This window comes from Nicotiana tomentosiformis, chromosome 5, assembly GCF_000390325.3.
Source record: "Nicotiana tomentosiformis chromosome 5, ASM39032v3, whole genome shotgun sequence".
Taxonomy (NCBI): Eukaryota; Viridiplantae; Streptophyta; class Magnoliopsida; order Solanales; family Solanaceae; genus Nicotiana; species Nicotiana tomentosiformis.
Window position 1 is genome coordinate 135,093,856 of NC_090816.1, and position 22,313 is coordinate 135,116,168.

Genomic DNA, 22,313 nt, shown 5'->3' on the forward strand with positions numbered 1-22,313 from the left:
TCATTACATGCTTATGTTGAAAACGTCAAACTCTTCCAAAACTCTTCCCCGACAATCTGTAGTTTATTAACCATAACTTCTTGTACTCAACCCCAACTACCAAATGGTTTACAATTCTGTAAACCAAATACAAAGGGCTACAACTTTTATGTTTCACTCATCGCCCAACTCCTTATAGATTGCGAGATATAAGCTCCCAAAGTCAGCCCTGTGCAGCAGAAATTTCTGGCGATGCACACTGCTGTAGCCAAAATCTGCAGTACCAACTTCAATCAATCGATCATAACGTTTTTTACAAGTGTCCTAATAATGAATGGTTTATCATTATAGAAACTAGTATCAAAGGGCTACAACTTTGATGTTTTGATAATTTCCAGATTCCTTATAGGTTTCAAGATATAAGCTTCCAAAATCAGCTATGCGCATTAGAAATTTCGCACATTGCTGTCAAAAAACCAACAATTAAAAATGATCCGAAACCACTCTGAAACTCACCCGAGGCCCTCGGGACCTCAACCCAATACACCAACAAGTCCTAAAATATCATACGAACATAGTTGAAACCTCAAATCACATAAAACAATGCTAAAACTACGAATCATACCCCAATTCAAAGTTGAGGAACTTAAGAATTTCCAACTTCTACATTCGATACCGAAACCTATCAAATCAATTCCGATTGACTTTAAATTTTGCACAAAAGTCATAAATAATATAACGGATCGATAAAAAATTTCAGAACTGGATTCCGACTCCGATATCAAAATGTCAACTCCCTGGTCAAACTCCATTTCAAGCAAAATGTTACTACGGACTTTCAAAAACTTTTTCGGATACGCTCCTAATTCCAAAATCAGCATACGGAGCTACTGGAATCATCAAAACTCCATGGTAGGGTCGTTTATACATAATTCATCATCCGGTCAATTATTTCAACTTAAGCTTCCAAAACAAGAATTGTTGTTTCAATTAAATCCTAAATCATCCGAAAACAAAACTTGACCACCCTCGCAAGTCATAATATACATTTCAAAGCTTCTCGAGACCTTAAGCCACCGAACGGAACGTAAATTCTTAAAACGATAAATCGGGTCGTTACATTCGAAACGTGGGCCCCACTGTCGATTTTTTAGATGAATTTCAGATTTTAAACCGGAAAATTAGTAAATTCTTATGGAATTAATTCCTACGATTTGTATTGAGTATATCAAATTGTTTATGACTAGATTTGAAGATTTCGGATACGAATTCGCGAGGCAAAGGTTTATTGGATTCTTGAACTTGGTTGCAAAACGAGGTAAGTGTCGTGGTTAACCTTGACTTGAGGAAATAGAACCTCTGAATTATTTGCTATGTGTATTTCATGTGCAACGATGTATAGGCAAGGTGACGAGTGCCTATACTTTGTCAATTATTTAAACATCTTATATTATTTTAAGAGGCGAATTAATTGTTATAATAATTGTTTCTCTCATATTCCTTGTCAAATATTAATTCTTGAATTCCTGTAATAATTGACACATGCTTATTTGATTTATGTGTCTTAATTGCTACTTTTCATTGTTTATTTCATAAATGAATTATAATTATTGTATTGCTTGTTTCTTAATAGTTTCTTATTGAACGTGGTATTTATTGGAGTATTTTTATTATATTTAAGAGTTGTTAAATATATTGGGGGATCGGGTTACACGCCGCAACAGATTTATTTAAAGTTTATATTGTTAGAGCGGGTTGCACGCCGCAACAAAAATTTATTGAGGAATTATATTGTTGGGGCGGGTTGCACGCCGCAACAGAATTAATTGAAATGAATATATTGGAGGATCGGGTTGCACGCCACAACAAAGTTGAATGTGAATATATTATGGGATCGGGTTGCACGCCGCAACGGAAACTGATTGAAATAATAATTGGTTATGAATGCCGAGTTGGCTTCAATTATTGAAAAGAGATACCTGTTTTATTTCTATTATTGTTGTTATTATTATTATTGCGTACAGGCTAATGTAAGTGACCTGCCTTAGCCTCGTCACTACTTCGTCGAGGTTAGGCTCGGCACTTATCAGTACATGGGGTCGGTTGTACTAATACTACACTCTGCACTTCTTGTGCAGATTTAGGAGTTGGTCCCAACGGCGTACTGTAGATCTGTTTTGATACAGCTATCAGTGGAGACTTGAGGTATAACCGCACAGCGTTCGCAGTTCTGAACCCCTTCTATCTTATCTCAGCTGTGTATTATATTTCAAACAGCGTGAATTTTATTCAGACCTTTATTTGTATTATTCTAGAAGCTCGTGCACTTGTGATTCCAGTTCTGGGATGGTATTTAGATATCGCGATTATTATCGAATACTTACTTTATTTCAGACTTTATATCCGCATTGTTTCCTTGATATTAAATAAATTTAAAATTTTGTTAAAATGGTTAGTTATATTCTAACGTTGGCTTGCCTAGCAAGTGAAATATTAGGCGCCATCTCGGTCCCGAAGGTGGGAATTTCGGGTCGTGACATATATATACATACATGCATACATACATACATACATACATACATATATATATATATATATATATATATATATATATATATATATATATATATATAAATCAAATATAGAACTATAATAAAAAATAAAAAGGATTTCAAATGCCCAAAAAAGGAACGAAGAAAAACATTTACCATTCAAATGAAAATAAAAGAATATTAACAATATTTACAATTACTATTTAATAATATTAGTATTAAAATTGTTAGATAGACCCGAACTTATTTGGAACTGACGCGTTGTTGTTGATGCTTCGATATATTCAAGGCCACTTACTTTCGCTTCTTTGCGCTGCTTGCCTTCTAAAATATTTGCAGAGGAGAGCAGGTAGATGTTGCTATTTTGGAAGTTGGATTAGGAGGCGAATATGATGCAACAAATGTGGTCCTTTTTTTTTTTTTTGGTTTCCCTCTCGGTGTCCGGTTCCCGCATTGGAGCCCGACTATATACGAATTCGCATCGGGTAGGGCCCCATTCGGGAGGAAGCGCTCCCTGCCAAGAATTTTTCCATACCCAAGGCTCGAACCCCAGCTTTCATGCACTAAGATAGAAGTTCAAGATTAATTTTTCATGTACATTAACTGCATTTTCAAGTGTATTTTTGCTAACGTCACCAAAGCATATAGTATGCTTTTCTGAAAATTGTTCAATTACAATTGTCATATTTCTACCAAGTACTCCTTTTTTGCATGAGAAACCTTTTCAAGGACTAGGAGTACGTAACTTTTTTTCATATGATGTGAACAGAACTACATATTTCTGTTTCACAAAAACAATAATGTTGATTTTTCTCTTTTTTGGCTCGCCCATGCATGAACTTACTCATCAATAAATGATTGAAACTTCAAGTCTCTATATCTATATCTATATCTATATATATCTATCTATTTATCTATATTATTATAAAAGCATGAATATAATGGTAGATAAAATTATAATTACGGTTAAATATTCAAACAATAGATGAACTAATATTAAGAATCTAAATCAACAGAAAATAAATTATATTTTATGTTAACACCAAATAATCAAATCTTTCAATTAATTATTTAGTAAGAGAGTCCAATTAAATTATTTTTTAAATTTATCATATGAGTAAAATTATTTTCAAGTTCAAAACAAATCTTAGGATACATTAATTTATTCCATAAAAAGAATGTTAGAGATTAAAAAAATAGACCACAGAGTAAAAAGGATTAATATAATATTAAGAAGGCCATATACGTGTTTGAGTAAGTACAATCAAAGCTAAATCCTGAACAAGAATAAGCTTTCAAAACTATATTATAAAAAGTCAACTCTGATATAACGAGATTATCCTTTGTAGATGCCTCCGGCGAAATCGAAATAATATTCATATGTCATGCATTACTTGAAAATGTCAGATCACGAGCCATGATATTGTTAGTAATAAGAACAACTAGTGTACCGGTAACGATTTTATTATGAGGTCGTATAACTCACTTTAGATTTGATATACCTCTTCAAATAATTGAAGTAACCATCACAAATATATCAAAGCAGAGTAATAGTGAGAAATTTATAAACAAAGAAAAAGTTATAATAAAAATTACAAATGGCGCATAAATAACATATCACACCTAACTTGAAAAGTTAAACGGGACTAGGGCACGATTCTCTCTCGGTGCACGTTAACTAATGTGCACCAGCAATGGCAGGGAAACGAGTTCGTGTTCCATCCCAGAAGGCATTGATGGCTCAGGCAACGGAATCGAGAGGTAATAATCAACAGATGGAGGTAAATACAACCAATGTTTCGCCTATGACTGAGGTAGTGATACCTACAACTAGCCAAGTAACGTGGAGTAAAGTAGCTCAAAAAGGAAGCAGTAGCTCAAAATTATCATGGGCAGAGGAAGTGGAATTGATGGAGGAAGAGCAGAGTAAGCCATCGGTTTGGGATAATTGCGATATCGGAAAACTAACTAATGCAGGATTTAAGCTCGAATTTGTGTCTCCAGTGAAGCAAGGAGAAGCGACTATATATGAGATAGAGATGGATGATATAAGTATAGAAATAGACTACTGGAAGAATGCACTTGTTTGCTATGTACTAGGTGCTCCCCCCCCCCCCCTCCCTCTTCTCAGTAAGCATGGTATCAATAAAATCTCCATGTTGAAGAATGGGATAGTCTTAGTAAGGTTTGATTCAGAACAGGGGAAGAATGAAGTAATCCAAGGGAGAATTTACCACTTTGACAATAAAGCATTTATAGTCAATATGGGTGAAGTTTCCAGGATTAGAATTCAAATACTAGAGCCAAAAAGGGCTTAGCAAGATTGGAAGTTTGGTGGGAAAGCCTCTCATGGTGGATCAACTCACAGAAAAGAAGATAGGTTTGAGTTTTGCACGTCTATTGATTGAAGTTGAGATGGATGCAGAACTTCCGAAGAAAATATGGTTCAGAAATGAGAAAGGGATGTTAATTGAGCAAAAAGTATTATATGACTAGAAACGTTCATTGTGCAAATATTATAACAAATATGGGCATTATGAAGGTGACTGTAGAAAGAAGAAAGGGAATACACAAGGTAGAAAACAGACACAATAAGCAACAGTACACAATGCGCAACAGGAAGGGGATAAGAAGGAACAGTCAGGAAAGAATTTTGTCACGGCCCAAAATTTTCACCTTCGGACCGTGATGGCGCCTAATATTTCACTTGCTAGGCAAGCCAACGTTAGAATAATATTATCCATTTTTAAAATAATTTTAAATTTATTAATAACAAGGAAACAAATGCAGAAGCAAAGTTTGAAATATATTGAAATAATCCATCAAACAACGGTGTCTAAATACCATCCCAGCATTGGTGTTACAAGTGCACAAGCTTCTAGAATAAATACAAATAAAGGTCTGAATAATATAAAGCTGTCTGAAAATAAACACACAACTAAAGTACAATAGACGGGGACTTCAGAACTGTGGACGCCATGCAGTTATACCTCAAGTCTCCTCTGATAGCTGAAATCCGAGCAAGTCTATGGTACGCCACTGGGACCAACTCCAAAATCTGCACAAGAAGTGCAGAGTGTAGTATCAGTACAACCAACTCCATGTACTGGTAAGTGCTGAGCCTAACCTCGACGAAGTTGTGACGAGTCTAAGGCGGTTCACTTACATTAACTTGTACGCAATATTAGTAATAACAACAATAATAGGAATAAATCAGGTAATTCATTTATAATAATTGAAGGCAACTCAGCAGTCATAACCAATTATCATTTCCATTATTTCTGTTACAGCGTGCAACCCGCTCTCACAATATATCCACATTCAGTTCTGTTGTGGCGTGCAACCCGCTCCTTTAACATATTCAATTTAATCTAGTCTGTTGCGGCATGCAACCCGATCCTCCAATATTAACTTTTAATAAGTTTGTTGCGGCGTGCAACCCGATCCTCCAATATTAACTTTTAATAAGTCTGTTGCGACGTGCAACCCGATCTTCCAATATATTCATTATAATCAATCATGTTGCGGCGTGCAACCCGCTCCTCCAACATTTTCATTTACCAATTCTTATAGAAGATATTTTTCCCAATTAATATAACAATTAATATAAAATTACGAGACAACAAGTATACAATAATTATGGTTTAATTATAAAACAAACAATGACAAATAGCAAATTACTATGGAAATCAGGGAGCAAATAGGCAGTTTAATATTTATTATGCTAAATGTCAAATAACAATTAAGGAACATAATTCAAATGGCATATAACAATTAATGCAGAAATTCAAGAATATATATTTGCAAAGAATAAGAGAGAAACAATTATTATAATAATTAATTTATGATTAAAAATAATTTATGATTTTTCAAGTAAGCATGCAAACAATTAATTTGATGACGTATAGACACTCATCACCTCGCCTATACGTCGTTTACATGCAATTCACATAACAAACAATTTAAGGGTTCTATTCCCTCAAGTCAAGGTTAACCCCGACACTTACCTCGCTTTGCAAATTCCAATCAATTATTCAACCACAGCTTTTCCTTTTAAATTTGCCTTCGAAAGCTTCAAATATATTCACAAACAATTCAATATATTCAATACTAATCATAGGAATTAATTCCATATGAATTTATAATTTTTCCGGATAATAATCCAAAATTCATTAAAATATTCGGCAGTGGGACCCACATCTCAAATCCCGAAAAAACTCATGAAATCCGAACACCCGTTCCGATACGAGTTCAACCATACCAAATTTGTCCAATTCCGATATCAAATGGACCTTCAAATCTAAATTTTTTGTTTTTGGAAAGTTTTACAAAAATTCCAATTTCTTCCATCTAAATCCGAAATAAATGATGAATATAGACATGGATTTGTGAAATATAATCACTTTATGATAAAGAACACTTACCCAGTTCAAAGTCGTGAAAATCCCCCTTGAAATCGCCCAAATTCGAGACTTAAAATTCAAAAATGAGTAAAAATGGCTAATACCCGATTTTATGTATTCTGCCCAGCATTTTCGCATTTGCGGGCTATAATTTCGCACCTGTGGTCTCGCATTTGCGAGACAAAGCTCGCATTTGCGAAGTGGGGCTGCCAGGCGAGGTTCCGCACCTACGGACAAAATGTCGCACCTGCGACGTCCGCTTCTGCGCAAAAGGGCCGCACCTGCAAAGACCGCATCTGCGATAGAAGTCTCGCTTCTGCGAGCTCGCACCTGCGGTCAAAATTCCGCAGGTGCGATTACACCAGAACTCAAAATTTTAGATTTTTCTTAAGTCTAATTCTTGTTCCGATTTCAATCCGTTTTACTCTCGGGGTACACGGGACCCTGCTCGAATATACCAACAAGTCCCGTAACATAATATGAACTGACTCGGGGTCTAAAATCACGTCAAACAACACTGAAATTACAATTCACACCCCATTTCGAACTTTGAGTTTTAACCTTTTAAATTTGCAAATCTGGTTCCAAAACATATTAAATGAATCCGGAATGACTTCAAATTTGGCACATAAGTCATAAATGACATAACGGAGCAGTTCAAATTTTCAGAATCGGATTCCGGCTCCGATATCAAAAAGTCAACCCCGTGGTCAAACTTGGAACATTTAGCCTTTAAATTGCTAGTTCCGTTAAATGGTCATAACTTGAGTTAGGGACCTCCAAATTAAATTTCGGGCGTACCTACCCCCAAGTCCCAAATCACGATACTGAGTTATCGGAACTGTCAAAATACCGATCCGGTCCGTTTGCTAAACATCTTGACTAAGGTCAACTCACTTGAATTTTAAAGCTCTATTTCCCATTTTAATCTATTTCACATAAAACCTTTTCGGAAAATTTTTCGGACTGCGCACGCAAGTCGAGGAATGATAAATGGTGCTTTTCGAGGTCTTAGAACACAGAATTACTTATTAAATTTAAAGATAATATTTTGGGTCATCATATTCTCCACCTCTAAAACAAACGTTCGTCCTCGAACGGAGTTAGAAAAAGTACCTGAGCTGAGAAAAGGTGTGGATATTTACACCGCATGTCCGACTCGGACTCCCACGTAGATGCCTCTACCGGTTGACCTCTCCATTGCACCCGAACTGAAGGATAACTCTTTGACCTCAACTGTCGGACCTACCGAGCTAGAATAGCCACCGGTTCCTCCTCGTAAGTCAAATCCTTGTCCAATTGGACTGAGTTAAAATCTAACACATGGGATGGATCACCATGATATTTCCGGAGCATAGACACATGGAACACCGGATGAACCGCTGATAAACTAGGTGGTAATGCAAGCATGTAGGCTACTTCACCCACCCTTTCAAGAATTTCAAAGGGTTCGATATACCTAGGGCTCAATTTGCCCTTCTTTCCGAACCTCATTACACCTTTCACAGGTGAAACCCAGAGCAATATTCGTTCTCTAACCATGAATGCAATATCACGAACTTTATGGTCGGCATAACTCTTTTGCCTAGACTGAGCTGTGCGAAGTCGATCATGAATAATCTTGACCTTATCCAAGGCATCCTGTACCAAATCGGTACCCAACAACCGAGCCTCTCCCGGTTCAAACCAACCAACTGGCGATCGGCATCGCCTTACGTATAATGCCTCATATGGAGCCATCTGAATGCTCGACTGGTAGCTATTATTATAAGCAAACTCCGCAAGTGTTAAGAAATGATCCCAAGAACCTCCAAAGTCTATAACACAAACGCGAAGCATATCTTCCAATATCTGAATAGTGCGCTCTGACTATCTGTCTGTCTGTGGATGAAATGTTATACTCAACTCCACCCACGTGCCTAACTCACGCTGTACAGCCCTCCAAAACTGTGAGGTAAACTGCATACCTCGATCTGAAATAATAGACAAGGGCACACCGTAAAGGCGGACAATCTCACGAATGTAAATTTCAGCTAACCTCTCTGAAGAATAGGTAACTGCCATTGGAATGAAATGGGCTGACTTGGTCAACCTGTCCACAATGACCCAAACTGCATCAAATTTTCGATGAGTCCGTGGGAGCCCAACAACAAAATCTATTGTGATACGCTCCCACTTCCACTCAGGAATTTCTAACTTTTGAAACAAACCACCAGGTCTCTGATGCTCGTACTTAACTTGCTGACAATTCAGACACCGAGCTACATGTGCAACTATATCCTTTTTCATTCTCCTCCACCAATAATGTTTCCGCAAATCTTGATACATTTTTGTGGTACCTGAATGAATAGAATAGCTGGAACTGTGTGCCTCTTCAAGAATTAATTCACGAAGCCCATCCACATTAGGCACACAAATACGGCCTTGCATTTGCAGAACACCATCTTCCCCTACAGCAACCTGTTTGGCATCACCGTGCCGCACCGTGTCCTTAAGGACAAGTAAATGAGGATCATCATACTGCCTCTCTCTGATGCGCTCATATAAAGAAGACCGAGCGACTATGCAAGCTAGAACCTGGCTGGGTTCTGAAACATCCAACCTCATGAACTGATTAGCCAAAGTCTGAACATCTGCAGCTAACGGTCTCTCACCAACCGGAATATACGCAAGATTACCCATACTCACAACCTTTCTACTCAAAGAATCGGCCACCACATTGGCCTTTCCGGGGTGATACAAAATGGTGATATCATAGTCTTTCAACAACTCCAACCATCTTCTCTGCCTCAAATTAAGATCTTTTTGTTTGAACAGATACTGAAGGCTACGATGATCAGTAAATACCTCACACGAGACACCATAAAGGTAATGCCTCCAAATCTTCAGTGCATGAACAATGGCTGCCAATTCTAAGTCATGAACAGGATAATTCTTCTCGTGAACTTTAACTGTCGCGACGCATATGCAGTTACCTTGCCATCTTGCATTAATACTGCACCAAGCCCAATGTGAGATGCGTCACAATATACCGTATACAATCCTGAACCTGTGGGTAATACCAATACTAGCGCCGTAGTCAAAGCGGTCTTGAGCTTCTGAAAGCTCAACTCATACTCGCCTGACCATCTGAATGGAACACCCTTCTGGGTTAGTCTGGTCAAGGTGCTTGCTATAGATGAAAACCCTTCCACGAACCGACGATAATAACCTGCCAAACCCAGGAAACTCCGGATCTCTGTAATCGAAGTAGGTCTAGGCCAATTCTGAATAGCCTCAATCTTCTTAGGATCCACCTTTATGCCTTATGCCGATACAACATGTCCCAAAAAGGCAACTGAGTCTAACCAAAACTCACATTTTGAAAATTTGGCAGATAACTGATTATTCTTCAAAGTGTGAAGCACACTTCGAAGATGCTGCTCATGCTCCTCCCGACTGCTGGAGTAAATCAAGATATCATCAATGAATACAACCACAAAAGAATCCAAATAAGGCTTGAACACCCGATTCATCAAATTCATAAATGCTGCTGGAGCATTTGTCAACCCAAATGACATCACTAGGATCTCGTAATGCCCATACCGAGTCTGAAAAGCTGTCTTAGGGACATCAGACGCTCTAATCTTCAACTGATGGTAACCAGATCTTAAATCAATCTTCGAAAATACCTTGGCACCCTGAAGCTGATCAAATAAGTCATCAATTCTTGGCAGCGGATATTTGTTTTTGATAGTGGCCTTGTTCAACTGCCGATAATCTATACACATCCGCATCGAGCCATCTTTCTTCTTTACAAATAATACTGGTGCACCCCAGGGCGAGACACTGGGTCTAATGAATCCCTGATCAAGCAAGGCTTGTAACTGCTCTTTCAATTCTTTCAACTCTGGCGGGGCCATACGGTATGGTGGAATAGAAATGGGCTGAGTGCCCGAAGCCAAATCAATACAGAAGTCAATATCTCTATCGGGTGGCATCCTTGGCAAATCTGCAGGAAATACTTCTGAAAATTCACGAACAATTGGTACTGAGTCCATAGAAGGGACATCTGCACTGGGATCACAAATATAATCCAAATAGGCTAGACACCCTTTCTCTACCATACGCCGAGCTTTCATATAGGAAATAACCTTGCTGGCAGAATGGCTAGAAGTTCCTTTCCACTCTAATCGAGGTAACCCCGGCATAGCTAGGGTCACTGTCTTGGCATGACAGTCCAATATAGCATGATAAGGAGACAACCAATCCATACCCAAGATGACATCAAAATCTACCATATCAAGAAATAGAAGATCCACACTAGTTTCAAGATTACCAATAGCAACCACACACAAACGGTAGACATGATCTACCACCACAGAGTCTCCCACCGGTGTAGATACACACACAGAAGCACTCAGAGAATCACAAGGCACAACCAAATATGAAGCAAAATAGGAGGACATATAGGAATAAGTAGATCCTGGATCAAATAGCACTGAAGCATCTCTATGGCAAACTGGAATAATACTTGTGATCACAGCATCAGATGACTCGGCCTCAGGCCTAGCTAGAAAAGCATAAAATCGGGGCTGGGCCCCACCACTTTGAACTGCATCTCTGGGACAGCCTCTAACTGGCTGGCCTCCACCTCTAACGGCCTGACCTCCACCTCTAATGGCCTGACCTCCACCTCTAACTGCCTGACCCCTACCTCTAGCTGGCTGAGCATGCGGTGAAGCAACCGGTGCCGATATGATGGCATGAGAATCTTGCCGAGATCTGTTACTCGCCAATCTAGCGCAATACCTCCTGATGTGAACAATGTTCCCACACTCATAACACCCATCCTGATATCGTGGTTGCTGAAGTTGAAGCTGACCCAGATAGGCCGGATAACCACTGTAGTAACTATGGAGTGGTGGTGCACTGATAGGAGCTGAATGTGCACTGAATAATGGCTGCCCAGAGTAAGGCATAATAGGACCGTGACTCCCTGAAGCACCGGGAGATACATGAAGTGCTGAATGAAACGGTCTGGAAGGATGACCCCTACCAAAATTACCCCTGCCTCCAGACGAGGCACCACTGTAACCACCAAATTGACGAGGCCTCTTATCGGACCTCTGCCCTCTTTCCTGTGTAAGAACCATCTCGATCCTCCTTGCGACATTAGCAGCCGCCTGAAAATAAATCTCACCTCCGGTCTCCTTGGCTATCTGAAGTCTGATAGGGTGTGTGAGTCCCTCAATGAACCTCCTCACTCTCTCTCCCTCCGTAGGTAGTAAAAGGAGAGCATGGCGGCCAAATCCACAAAACGTGACTCATATTGAGTAACAGTCATACTGCCCCGCTGTAGATGCTCAAATTGCTTGCGGAATTCCTCTCTCAGTGTGATAGGGAGGAACTTCTCCAGAAATAGCTGAGAGAACTGCTCCCAGGTAAGTGCAAGTGATCCGACTGGTTGGGTCAATGTGTAATCTCTCCATCACCTCTTGGCGGAACCCATCATCTGGAATACAGCAAAATCAACCCCATTGGTCTCAACTTACCCATGTTCCGCAGCACCTCATGGCAGCGTTCAAGATAATCATGTGGGTCCTCAGAAGGTGTACCACTGAAATGAACTGGAAAGAGATTGGTAAATTTATCCAGTCTCAATAAGGCCTCAAAAGACATGGCGGGCCTATCATCGGTCTGTGCCGCAACAACTGGCTGAACTACCCCAACTGGCGGGGCAGCTGGAGCCTAATTTTGGGGAGCCATCTGCTCCGAGGCGGGAGTAGTGGGAGTTTGTGCTCCTCCCACAGCCTGTGAGACAGTTGGTGCCACTGGAAATGTACCATTCTGGGCCACACCCTCCATAAGACTCACCAATCGGACTAGAGCGTCCTGAAGCACTGGAGTGGCTATGAATCCTTCCGGGACTTGAACTGGTCCAACTGGTACATTCTGAACTGGGACCTCCTCCTGAAGGTCTATCTGAGGTTATTCAATAGGTGCAGCTGCTCGAGCTCTGGACTAAGCTCTACCTCGGCCTCTAGCACGACCTCGGCCTCGACCTCTACCCCTGGCCATAGTTGTCACCGGGGTTCTGGTTCCTGTCCATCGGTAGAGGTATTACGTGTTCTCACCATCTGCGAGAGAATAAGAGTAGAATGGTTCAATCATCAATGATAGAATAAAATCGCACGACAGAATAAGAAAGAAGTGATATTATTCCTAAAGTTCGTAGCCTCTGAGAGATAAGTACAGACGTCTCCGTACCGATCTTTCAGACTCTACTAAGCTTGCTCGTGACTCGTGAGACCTATGTAACCTAGTGCTCTGATACCAACTGTCACGACCCGAAATTCCCACCTTCGGACCGTGATGGCGCCTAATATTTCACTTGCTAGGAAAGCCAACGTTAGAATAATATTATCCATTTTAAAAATAATTTTAAATTTATTAATAACAAGAAAACAAATGCGAAAGCAAAGATTTAAATATAGTGAAATAATCCATCAAACAAAGGTGTCTAAATACCATCCCAGAATTAGTGTCACAAGTGCACGAGCTTCTAGAATAAATACAAATAAAAGTCTGAATAATATAAAGCTGTCTGGAAATAAACACACAACTAAAGTATAATAGACGGGGACTTCAGAACTGCGGACGCTATGCAGTTATACCTCAAGTCTCCTCTGATAGCTGAAATCCGAGCAAGTCTATGGTACGCCACTGGGACCAACTCCAAAATCTGTACAAGAAGTGCAGAGTGTAGTATCAGTACAACCGACCTCATATACTGGTAAGTGCTGAGCCTAACCTCGACGAAGTAGTGACGAGGCTAAGACGGTTCACTTACATTAACCTGTACGCAATAATAGTAACAACAACAATAATAGGAATAAATCAGGTAATTCATTTATAATAATTGAAGGCAACTCAGCAGTCATAACCAATTATCATTTCCATTATTTCTGTTGCAGCGTGCAACCCGCTCTCACAATATATCCACATTCAGTTCTGTTGCGGCGCGCAACCCGCTCCTCCAACATATTCATTTTAAACTAGTCTGTTGCGGCATACAACCCGATCCTCCAATATTAACTTTTTAACAAGTCTGTTGCGGCGTGCAACCTGATCCTCCAATATTAACTTTTAATAAGTCTGTTGCGGCGTGCAATCCGATCCTCCAATATTAACTTTTAATAAGTCTGTTGTGGCGTGCAACCCGATCCTCCAATATATTCATTATAATCAATCATGTTGCGGCGTACAACCCGCTCCTCCAACATTTTCATTTACCAATTTTTATAGAAGAAATTTTTTCCAATGATTGTAACAATTAATATAAAATTACGAGACAACAAGCATACAATAATTATGGTTTAACTATGAAGCAAACAATGACAAATAGTAAATTATTATAAAAATCAGGGAGCAAATAGGCAGTTTAATATTTATTATGCTAAATGTCAAATAACAATTAAGGCACATAATTCAAATAGCATGTAACAATTAATGCAGGAATTCAAGAATTTATATTTGCAAAGAATAAGAGAGAAATAATTATTATAATAATTAATTTATGATTAAAAACAATTTATGATTTTTCAAGTAAGTAGGCAAACAATTAATTTGATGACGTATAGACACTCGTCACCTCGCCTATACGTCGTTTACATGCAATTCACATAACAAACAATTTAAGGGTTCTATTCCCTCAAGTCAAGGTTAACCCCGACACTTACCTCGCTTTGCAAATTCCAATCAATTATTCAACCACAACTTTTTCTTTTAAATTTGCCTCCGAAAGCTTCAAATATATTCACAAACAATTCAATATATTCAAAACTAATCATAGGAATTAATTCCATATGAATTTATAATTTTTCCGGATAATAATCTAAAATTCATTAAAATATTCGGCAGTGGGACCCACATCTCAAATCCTGGAAAAACTCACGAAATCCGAACATCCATTCCGATACGAGTTCAACCATACCAAATTTGTCCAATTCCGATATCAAATGGACCTTCAAATCTAAATTTTTGTTTTTGAAAAGTTTTACAAAAATTCTAATTTCTTCCATCTAAATCCGAAATAAATGATGAATATAGACATGGATTTGTGAAATATAATCACTTTATGATAAAGAACACTTACCCAGTTTAAAGTCGTGAAAATTCCCCTTGAAATCGCCCAAATCCGAGACTTAAAACTCAAAAAAGAGTAAAAATGGCTAAGACCCGATTGCCCAATATTTTCGCATTTGCGGGCTATATTTTCGCACCTGCGGTCTCACATTTGCGAGACAAAGCTCGCATTTGCAAAGTGGGGCTGCCAGGCGAGGTTCCGCACCTGCAGACAAAATATCGCACCTGCGACGTCCGCTTCTGCGCAAAAGGGCCGCACCTGCAAAGACCGCATCTGCAATAGAAGTCTCGCTTCTGCGAGCTCGCACCTGCGGTCAAAATTCCGCAGGTGCGATTACACCAGAACTCAAAATTTTAGATTTTGCTTAAGTCCAATTCTTGTTCCGATTTCAATCTGTTTTACTCTCGGGGTACTCGGGACCCCGCTCAAATATACCAACAAGTCCCGTAACATAATACGAACTAACTTGGGGTCTAAAATCACGTCAAAGAACACTGAAATTACAATTCACACCCCGATTCGAACTTTGAGTTTTAAACTTTTAAATTTGCAAATATCGTGCCAAACATATTAAATGAATCCGGAATGACTTCAAATTTGGCACACAAGTCATAAATGACATAACGGAGCAGTTCAAATTTCCAGAATCGGATTCCGGCTCCGATATCAAAAAGTCAACCTCGTGGTCAAACTTGAAACAATTAGCCTTTAAATTGCTAGTTTCGTTAAACGGTCATAACTTGAGCTAGGGACCTCCAAATTAAATTTCGGGCATACGCCTAAGTCCCAAATCATGATACGGAGTTACCGAAACTGTCAAAACACCGATCTGGGTCCGTTTGCTAAAAATGTTGACTAAGGTCAACTCACTTAAATTTTAAAGCTCTATTTCCCATTTTAATCCATTTTTCACATAAAAACTTTCCAAAAAATTTTTCGGACTGCGCACGCAAGTCGAGAAATGATAAATGGTTCTTTTCGAGGTCTTAGAATATAGAATTGCTTATTAAATTTAAAGATGACATTTTGGGTCATCACAAATTTATTCAAAGTTAGACTGGGGTTTTGTTAATATGAGTTGGCTGGATAACATGCCATCTTATATAGCTAATTTCTTACCAGAAGGGATTGGTGATCACATTTCAGTGAGTATTTCTTTGTTAAATTTGAAGAACAATAGACAAAAGGCATTTAAATACGGTAATACTTGGTCACAACATCCACAATTTCTGGTCAAAGTAGAGGAGGTGTGGAAGCAGCCAGTGGAAGGGTATATGACATACCAAGTAATAACCAAAATGAGGAATTTAAATAAGAGACATAAAGATTTGAATAAGCAATATTTTAGGAATATAGTTATAGATGCTAATGAAGATAGGGATGCACTAAAACAAGTACAGGAAGCATTACAGCAGCACCCAGGGGATAAGAAACTATAACAACTTGAAAAAGAGAAGTATCAGCAATTTAGAAAGAGTTCATATCTTGCTGAAATGTTCCTACAACAAAGAAGTAAGGCAGCGTGTATTAGGCTAGGTGATGATAACACAAGATATTTTTTCTCGGTGATAAAGCATAAGAAATTGCAACAAGCAATCACACAACTGTAAGACAAGAATGGAATCATATGCACTGATTCAGAGGATATTGCACAGATATTGGTGGATTTCTATCAAGCTTTACTTGGTAAAAAGTCTTTGAAAAGGGTAAGAGCTTTCAAGAGTTTCTTACACAATGGTCCTAAATTAACACTTGGGCAACAAGTTGCCTTAGTTCAGCCCTATAGAAGTGAAGATGTGAAAAAGGCTATATTCAACATTGACAAGAACAAGAGTCCAGGCCCCGATGGGTATGGAAGTGACTTTTTCAAAGCAACTTGGGGGGTTATAGGTAATGATATAACTCAAGCAGTGCTGGAATTATTTAGCAATGGGAACTTGTTGAAGCAACTGAATGCAACAATTATCTCATTAATTCCTAAAGTTTCAGTATCTCAAAATGTAGGGCAGTTCCGACCTATATCATGTTGCAATGTCTTGTATAAGGTTATATCAAAGACGATGTGTGGGAGGCTTAGAGAGGCAGTTAGATGTATAGTTGCAGAGAATCAAGCAGTCTTTGTCAGGGGAAGAACCTTAGTGCATAATATGTTGATATGCCATAATATCCTTAGGCACTACAATAGGAAAACATCGCCTAGGTGTATGATGAAGATAGATCTAAGGAAGGCATATGACATGGTTAGTTGTGAATTTTTTAAGGAGGCATTGATTGGGTATGGCTTTCCAGAAGCATTTACTAATCTGGTCATGGTATGTATTACTTCCACAAAATTTTCAATCAAGGTTAATGGGGAATGATATGGATACTTTGAAGGGAAAAGAGGGTTGAGGCAAGGAGATCCAATGTTACCAATGTTATTTGTGATAGTCATGGAGTATTTGTCAAGGATTTTGAAAAAGATGGGGGAACTGCCTGACTTTAAGTTCCATCCAATGTGTAAGAATACTAAGCCGACTCACTTAGTGTTTGGTGATGATTTAATATTATTCTGTAAGGGAGACCTAAAGTCTATTGCGAGGATGATAGAGGCATTAAATCCTTTTAGTAATATAACAGGATTGGAAGCTAACATGGACAAATCTAGTATCTTTATAGCATGGGTTGAGAATAACCTAAGAGATCAAATGGTACAGATGATTGGGTTCTCACTTGGTACTTTGCCAATAAGATACCCGGGTTTTCCTCTCCCTCTTAAAAAAAATGGAGCAAGGTGGAGTGTTATCAGCTGGTAGAGAGAATAACTTCCAGAATAACAAGTGCATACTCTAAAATCTTGTCCTACGCAGGAAATCTGGATTCACACTCCACCTGTTGACAGCAGCTGATACTGGAGGAAGCTTAATTCCATTAAAGCAGCTATGACAAATTGGTACAATAATGGCACCTACTGTTTAACAATAAATGGTGCATATTCTGTCAGTAAAAGCTATATTAGCTTACTAGGAAGCATGGAGAAAATGTTAGAAGCTGATTTAGTATGGAACGACATTATGCTACCTAGACATAGGTTTATAGTATGGTTGGCTAATCAAGAGAAGTTGTTAACAAAAGAGAGGTTGATCCGACTCCATATACCAGTAGATGATGGAATGTGCTGCTTATGTGATGAAAACATGGCTGAAAGCCAGTTACACCTCTTTACTGAGTGTAGTTGGACAGTGAAATTGCAAGATGAACTGAAAATGTGGTCGAGTATCAGAATACAGAGGAAAGGGACAACTCAATGCATGAAATGGATCTAAACCAGACATTGGAAGCAGTTCAAGAAGGAATTAGCAGCAGCAATATGGGGTGCAAAGCTCTACCACAAATGGAAGGCTCAAAATAGGAAAATTTTAGAGGAATAAATGTAAATACTGAGGTTGTGTTTATGCAGATAAAGAAAGAGATTGTAGAGAGGGTAAAACACTTGAAATACTCTATGAAAGCAAGTAGATATAGTTATTTGAGGTAATAGCTATGTAAGTAGTTGAGTGAGTGATGTTTTTCTTTGTTCGAAGCTTTGGAGATCTCTCTGAAGTGCTCATTAGGTGTAAATATTTGGTTGTCAATGGTAATACTTCACTATTTTACCAAAAAAAAGTGATAATATGGGATAAAGCGCTTTTAGCTAAGTGTCAAACAATCGAAACCATCGCCAGAGTTTTAGAGATATATTGGATATCGATGAACTATTTGGCGGAAAAGTAATAGTTTGGGAGGTGATTTGTGTCAAGTACGATCAGTAGTTCCAAAATTGACTAAAGCAGAAATTGTAAAAGTTAGCTTGTCAAAATTATATTTATGACCTCAAATGAAAAATATTCAAATGACAAGAAAAATAAAAGTAAGAACAAATCCAACATTCAGTGATTTCTTGCTTCCTGTCGGAAACGAAGAAGAGCATCTAATAAACGATGATTTGGTTCTTCTAAAACATTTGGTTATCAACCCCAATACTAATAGTAGTGTATTTAATAAGAAAAATATTTGTGCAAATTACATGATAGAAATTAAAGATCTATCTTAGCTAGCAGAAATGAATATGTTGATCAACTAAATAAAAGGTTGATTGCTAAGTTTTATGGTAAAAATAAAATATTTTTTAGTGTTGACTCAGCAGAAGATGATACCAACAATTACTACTAAGAAGAATATTTAAATACTTTAATACCAAATGATCTTCTACCGTACATATTTGTTATCAAGTTCATTATTTCTTACGTATGTTAGTGTCACTATATATATAATAGACTAAGTTAAAATTGATCTTTCATTGCATAAATGTTGATTTTGAAGAAAAATATGCCCCGTCATGCTACTGAAAATATAGATCCGCTGAATAGCTTATGTAATACTACACATATGGTATATAGAAGTTTTTACAATAACATCATACATGCATAACTTATGATACCGGTCAATGTGCTTCTAAGTATGTGTTTATCACCGAATTCAACTTTCATCTTCCGAAACTAAAGAATATCCTTTCAAATTTGTGTAAAAATAATTTTCAGTATGTTTATGTTTTGTAGTTATAATAAATAAAGCACAAGGACAAACATCCTAAATATTGAACTATATTTACCACAATATATTTTCTTACACGAATAACTATGTGTTGCACTTTCAAGAGAGATATCAATATTGACAATAAGAGTTTTGGTTACGGCAGAGTAACCAAAGCATTATAAGGAAACATATACAAAAAAAATATCGTCTATAAAGAAGTGTTCCCTAAGATACCATCATATTAGATACCTTTAAACTACAATACATAATTATCTACTTAACATGACTAAAATTGATAATTTATGTAAGTTATGATGATGTCCTTTCATTTAAATTCATGTATTATGCTAATATAACAATATTTTTCGACATTTAGATGATTGTTGTAGTATTATATATAAATTTTTTCTCATTAATTACTACCTCCGTTCACTTTTACATGTCCACTATTGACTTTTCATATCCCTTAAGAAATAATAAATAAAGTGCATAATTTACCATGATACCCATATTAATTGGTGTATAGTCTTAATGAATTTAGAAAATGATTTGAAATGAGTAATTAATGCTAAGGGCAAAGCAGAAAAAATAAATTATTTTTCTTTCGATATGAGAAAAGTGACAAGTAAAAATAAAAATTTAATTTTAGAATATTTGACAACTAAAAGTAAACGGTGGGAGTAAATTTTATTGTTCATTCATATAAATAAATATTTCAATCACCATGTGTCATTATTAACGTGCAACGCACGTTTATAGATACTAGTAGTTTACAATTTAGTTATGTATGTTTACTGTATAAAGATTTTCTTACACTAGTTTTACATATTATAGAAGATTGTTTTCCATTTTTCAAAGCTTACCCATTAATGTTTCTATAGAGCACCATATGTAGTTGCATTAAATTTTTCCTCACACTAAGAATATTTCGACCTTCTATATATAAAAGATTGTTTTCCATTCTTTTTCCTGCAAGCCCTAATGGGGTCTTACAAGACACGAAACTAAATAGTTGGACCAAATAGGGTTCTAATTTCGAATGATTAAATAAAAAAGAAGTGCATTCGAAAAAAGAAGAAGGAAACTAGGTAAAAAAGAAGTACCAACTCAAGGTTAATTAAGGAGTTTGACTCGCCCATGCGTGAACTACTAGTATTTTACAATATATTTTGACCTTTTATAGAAGATTGTTTTCCATTTTAATATTACCAATTAAAGTTTGTACGCATTAATAAGAATTTGCTTATATATAGTATCAGTAGATTTTGACCTATTAAAATAATTTCCAATTTTATAATGTTACCAATTAATGTTGGTCCGTGCATAGACACTATAAATATCCCCAATGCTCTAATAGTTTCGTACCCTCAAACCTAAGGTTTTTTCTTTCTTCTTATTTGCAGTTTCACTTTGAAGAATTCAACTAAATGACAATGAGGAGCATTAATGTTGAACAATGCCTTTTCATGATTTTTTCTTTCTTGCTTGTTTCATTCTCGGGTATATATATCACCTCTCTTCTTTCCCTTCTCCTTTACTTTTTCTTGTTTAATTTATTTTTGTATTATTTGCCAGAAAAAAAAAACTGAAGTTGAAAACTCTAAACGTTTATGCATGTACTATATATATTATATACATATACCTCTTCACTATAACAACCAAGTTTTTTTTGGAATTATTTTTAATATTATGTTACTATAATATTAGAACTAACGATACTGTTATAAAACGATTTGACTGTACGTATATACCCTAGCCTCTAGCATGATCTCTTTTGGTTAACTTTTTATGAATTTTTCCCTTAAAAAAGGATTGACTTGAATGTTCAATGTCAACTTGAATTCCGTCTGTTCAAAGTTCAAACCCCGCCAAAAACCCCATTTGACCAAAAACGAACTTCACTTCACTTCATTACACACAGTTCCTTTCCAAAGCTCTCTTCAATGGCGTCACCCGAATCCGCAAAAAAACTTTTCGTCTCCGACCCGTACCCAATGATCAACCTTCTATTACATCTCCATTGCAACGACGATCATCTTTATCAACCAGCAAAAACTCTGTTCAATTACACCAAAAACCATTACCCAACTGCTCTAATTCTCAAACTCTTCGAAATGATTCAACGTAACCCTTTTTCGATCACAGGTATTCGCTGTTATAATCTTCTTCGCGATCTTCTGCCTTCTCTTTGGCTCCGTCTTCCTCCATTTACGCGTAAAGACTTAAAAAATGGCTTAAACTATCGTTTATGGCTTGAAAAGGATTATGAAACGCTTAAAGCTTGTGTTTCTTGCGTATCAAGTTTAGCCGGTTTGTTATTTCCTAAAAATGAATGGGATAATCTGTTTTACTTCATGTTTCGATACTTGGGTTCAAGTTCTTTGTATAGAAAATTGGGTGCTTTGTTATAATGGAATGATTTGATTCCTATTTGTCCTGAGGTTTTTATGCCTTATATTGATTTCTTGATTGAGGGTTTTAAAGATCTTATGCCTACTGTAACAGAAGATCAACGGTGTGGTATTGCTGCTGTTAAGGCATCTGTAAAATTGGTTTTGTATTTGGGAAACACCGCGAATTATAGCAAGTTTTATGATATTATGGGGTATGTAATGATGACTTTGTTTATGGCATTAGGTGAGGAAGTTCTTGTGTGTAGTCTTCTTGAGGATTTGATAATTTTGGCCGGGGCGGACA